Source organism: Fringilla coelebs (assembly GCF_963513975.1).
Source record: "Fringilla coelebs genome assembly, contig: SCAFFOLD_30, whole genome shotgun sequence".
Lineage (NCBI taxonomy): Eukaryota > Metazoa > Chordata > Aves > Passeriformes > Fringillidae > Fringilla > Fringilla coelebs.
The window spans coordinates 6,210,759-6,215,855 of NW_028167448.1; the positions used below are offsets into that span (position 1 = coordinate 6,210,759).

General features: G+C 57.0%; 1 pseudogene across 1 annotated transcript; it reads left to right on the forward strand.

The window, feature by feature from the left end:
- The first annotated feature begins 2,032 nt into the window (after positions 1–2,032).
- LOC311165844 (olfactory receptor 14C36-like) lies at positions 2,033–2,966 on the forward strand (annotated as a pseudogene). The gene has a single exon. The product of its transcript is annotated as an olfactory receptor 14C36-like (transcript).
- Positions 2,967–5,097: the final 2,131 nt, after the last annotated feature.

A 5,097-nucleotide genomic window follows, 5' to 3' on the forward strand; every position in this document is an offset into this window, starting at 1 on the left:
AGCTCATTCATGGAGAAATCTTCACCACTTCTGAAACAGTCAGTCTCTGGCTGCAGGGATCTCCTTAGCTGACCCAAGGCAGGACTGATGTGACGGTAAGGATGGCTCTGCTGCCCTTGCTGCTTTGGGGGAGGATGTGCTGCAGAGTGGGGCTGCCCTGGGCACCATCAGAGGGACAGGGTAGGACAGCTCCCACTACCAGGGAGGGCTGCAGGGGGTGAAGCTGGGGCTGCAGCCAGGGCTGCCCAGGGCTCTCCTGCAGAGCAGGTCCTTCAGCCCTCCAGGCTCTTGGCCAGCCCAGGGCATGTGCCATCTGCCAGGGGCAGCTCTTAGCCTGCCGGGCAGCTCTCCATGGACAGTGCAGGGGAGCTGTGGGTGTGCCTGTCAGGGCAGGTCCTGGTGCTGTGGAGATGGTGCTGTGGGGACCAGGGCTGCTCATAGCCCCAGCTCATGCGCAGATAATTTCTGAGGGGACTTTTAATCAGCTCGTTCAGGGCAAGAATGTCCTGTTGAGTCTCTGCTTTCATGAATCCATGCTCCCACTTTTCCATGGCTCACCTTGGTGGCAATGGAAACTCAGCTCTGCAGGGTAGAGCAGGGGCTGAGGTTCCTAAACCATCACACCGAGGATTCCTGGGAACTTCAGCAAGTGCCTGCACCTGCCCAGCCTCCAGATCCATCCAGCATCACCTTTCTGAGGTGCCCAGGCTGGGGGAGCTGTTCTTTAATCCCTGCAGCCCCAAGAAGCTGCAGGGCAGGGCTGGCCCAGGGGCTGGGCTGGGTTCTGGCAGCTCAGGGCCACAGGAGCAGCTGGGGCTGGGACAGCTCCAGCAGCAGAGCCGTGGGCAGGGAGGGAGGGAGGCAGTGCTGAGGGAAGCCCTGCTGCAGGGCAGATGTGGCACCTGCCGGGCCTGCCCTGCAGGGCAGACACTGCCTGAGCAGCGCAGCTCTTGTGTCCTTTCCAAGCCAGCACAGCCCTCAGCCGGGGGCTCAGGGCCCTCAGTCCCTCCTGGGCTGGCAGAACAGCTCCAGAGATGAAGGGCATCTCTCCGGCCATGTGCCCATTCCCTGCTGACCAGGGCCTGAGGACCCCTGTCCTGCCCTGCTGCTGCCTGGCAGGGCTGGGCAGGGCTGGGCAGGGAAAGGCTTTTCCTCAGGCCCAGCTCTCTCTCTCCTTGCCTTGCCCAGGTGCTGCTGGCATTGCTGAGGGTCTCTCTGGAATGGCAGTTCCAGCTGCAGGGTCAAGCCCAGCCCTTGGGCTCCTCTTGTGCAGGCTGAGCACAGCAATGGGGTGTCCCAGCTGCCTGTGCCCTGGACAGCAGAGCCATGGACAGGAGCCTTGGTGTGTCCTTGGGATGCCATCCAAGCTTTGAGCTGCCTCCAGGGGACACTGGGAGACAGTCCTTGGCCAGAGTGGGGCTGAGACCCTGAGAAAGGCTCAGCCAGTTTGCTCTGCTGTGCGTCCCTCTGCTCTCAGCTGTGTCAGGTTGATTTTCAGGGGAACACAGGGACTGCCCTCCATCTCAGAAAGGGCAGCCAGGGACAGATGGAGTGACAGAGCAGCTCCCCTCACCCTTCACTGAGTTATAGCCAAGGCTCTTGCATTGCACAGTTCTCTCTGCTCTCCCTGGGCACAGCAGAAAACCCTTTCAAACTGCCTTTGGCCATCATGGCTCCTAAACCCAGGGACAGGAGATACTGCCAAGCTCCTCTGCCTCAAGCGCAGTTTGGGCTGATGAAATCCAACCCCAGGACTGGCCCCTGTCCCCGTTCCCATGACCCCACTGCTGCAGAGCAGGGCTGACCCCTCGGTGTCCATGGGCAGAGCCCCTGCTCGTCAGAGCAACGGGGCCAGATCCCAGCAGAGCTCCAGGCACGGGGCTGAAGGAAGGGCTCTGAGAGAAGGAGAAGTGGGGGCACAGAGCAACAGGGGGGAGGGCTGAGAGAAAGGGCTTGAACATTGCTCAGGAAAGTCTCCCTTGACTTTTCACTGTCTCCTCCTTGAACAGCTCCCCATGGCCAGACACAGCAAATGTCCAACAGCAGCTCCATCAGCCACTTCCTCCTGCTGGCATTGGCAGACACACAGCAGCTGCAGCTCCTGCACTTCTGCCTCTTGCTGGCCATCTCCCTGGCTGCCCTCCTGGGCAACAGCCTCATCATCAGTGCCATAGCCTGCGGCCAGCACCTGCAGACACCCATGTACTTCTTCCTGCTCAACCTGGCCCTCAGAGACCTGGGCTCCATCTGCACCACTGTCCCCACAGCCATGCACAATTCCCTCTGGGACACCAGGGACATCTCCTACTCAGGGTGTGCTGCATAGTTATTTCTGTATGTCTCCTTCATTGGGACAGAACTTGTCCTCCTGACCATCATGTGCTACGACCGCTAGGTGTCCATCTGCAAACCCCTGCACTACGGGACCCTCCTGGGCAGCAGAACTTGTGCCCACATGGCAGCAGCTGCCTGGGCCACTGCTTTTCTCTATTCACTGCTGCACACGGCCAATACATTTTCCCTGCCGCTGTGCCATGGCAATGCCCTGGGCCAGTTCTTCTGTGAAATTCCACAGATCCTCAAGCTCTCCTGCTCCAACTCCTACCTCAGGGAATTTGGGCTTCTTGCTGTTAGTGTCGGTTTAGCTTTTGGCTGTTTTGTGTTCATGGTTTTCTCCTATGTGCAGATCTTCAGGGCAGTGCTGAGGATTCCCTCTGAGCAGGGACGGCACAAAGCCTTTTCCACCTGCCTCCCCTCACCTGGCCGTGGTCTCCCTGTTTCTCAGCACTGGCTTTTTTGCCTACCTGAAGCCCCCTGCCATCTCTTCCCCATCCCTGGATCTGGCCCTGTCGGTTCTGTACTCGGTTGTGCCTCCAGCCCTGAACCCCCTCATCTACAGCCTGAGGAACCACGAGCTCAAGGCTGCAGTGTGGACACTGATGACTGGAAAATTCCAGAAACATTAAACTGGTTGCAAATTTCTGCAAATCACTTGTAATAAAAGTTATCTTTGAAAGATCGTTTGTTTTGGTTTTTTTTTCCCCCTGTTCTTTCTTTTTTTAATATTCTCCTTAAGCCAAGGTTATTATTTGTGCTACTTCTCTTTTTTTTTTTCCTCCATCTTTGCTGGGGCCCCAGACTGTGTCAATGAAGAGCTGTGCTCTCGGTGGCTTTAAATGAAATACAAGATCTCCCAGCAAAGTTTTCTGAAGACATCCCCATTTGTTGCCTTCTCTGGAGCTGCAGCAGCAATGTCTGTGTGCAGAGCTGGGGGCAGATCAGTGCTGGCACAGCAGCTGTGCCCAGCAGCAGCAGCACTTGGTGTTGCCAGTGCTGCTCCCATGGCCCTGCCCTGCTGCCCTGGTGGCCCTGGTGTGGCTGTAGGGCCTGAGTGCTCTTGGGGCCGGGCACAGTCCTGGGGGTGGCATTGCCAGGGCTGCAGCAGGGACAGGCCATGGGCACTGCTGGGGCAGTGCTGATGCCTCAGGCCAGGCCCTGGGGGCTCCAGGCTCCTTACCCAGGCTCTCTCAAGAACACACCCAGGCCAATGCTCAGCACAGAAAAGCCCCGTGAGCAGTCCCAGGCTGGCTGTGGGCAGGCTGGGGGCAAACAGCATGGCTGGGGCTCTGCAAGGGCCCTGGGAAGATGGGAAGGAGCAGCAGAGCAGGGGCTGATCCATCCCCAGTGCACTGGACAGCCCAGGGCAGCGTCCCAGAGCATCCTCATGGAGCTGCCAACAACATCCCCCCTCTGCAGCCCTGGCCTCTCCCCCAGCTATCACAGGTGCCCCATCCTTGCAGGCAGAGACACGGCAGCACTGGCTCAGCAGCCCCTGTTTGCATTGCACAGAGCAGGCAGGAGCACCCCCATGCTGTGGGTGCGGGGACATGAACCTAAGGGAGCACAAATGCCATCAGTCCCTGGGGCCAGGAAGGGCTGGGGGACAGCAGGGAAACCACTCAGCTTTATTGTGGCCTCTGCAGACAGCCAGAAAGTTTGTCCCATGTCCCCATGGGAGTTTCCTGTCCCTCTGCAGATGCTGTTGCTCAGAGCCAGGGCTGCCAGGGAATTCTGTGGCTTATGGTGCTAAAGACTTTGCTGAATTCCAGGTACACAACATCTACAGCCTTTCCTGCATCCACCAGGTTGGTCACCTGGTCATAAAAGGAGATCAGGTTGGTCACCTGGTCATAAAAGGAGATCAGGTTGGTCAGGCAGGACCTAAACCCATGCAGCCTGGCTCTGATCCCTCGGCCATCCTGTGGGTGCCCTGTGATGGCACTCAAGGTGATCTGTTCCATAACCTTGCCAGGCACCCAGGTCAGGCTGACAGGCCTGGAGCTCCCCAGATCCTCCTTCCAGCCCTTCTTGGGCATGGGCTCACATTGGCACCCCCACTCCTCTGGGACCTCCCTGCTGAGCCAGGACTGATGGTAAATGATGGAGAGCAGCTTGGGGACCTCATCCACCAACTCCCTCATCCCTCTGGGATGGATCCCATCTGCTTCCAGAGACACCTGTGAGCATCTGAGTGGCTCAGCAGGTCCCCAGCTGCTTCCTCCTGGATTACAAGGGGGCTGTTCTGCTCCCTGTCCCCATCTACAGCTCAGGAGAACACTTGTCCTGAGGACAACCTGCCCTCATGTTGAAAAGTGGGGCAAAGAAGGGGTTAAGCAGCTCAGCTTTTCCTTATCTTACTTACTCTATTCCCCACTGCCTCCAATAAAGAGTAGATGTTCTTCTTATCCCTCCCTTTGCTATTAGGTTTTTTAAAAACATTCTTTATTATTTTTCACAGAAGTGGCCAGGTTAAGCTCTAGTTGACCTTTTACCACTCTAGTTTTCTTTCTGCATGACCTAACAACATCCTTAAATACTTCCTGAGATGCCTGATCTTCTGTCCAATGGTGATGCACCCTCTTTTTTCCCTCAGTTGCCACAAAAGCTCCATGCCCAGCCAGGACAAACATTTTCCTAGCTGGCTCAACTTTAGCACAGAGGGACAGGCTGCTCCTTCCCCCTTAAGATTACTTCCTTGAAGTGTGTTCATCCTTCCTGGATCCCTTTGTTTATAAAGGCTGTTTCCCTTAAAAAATC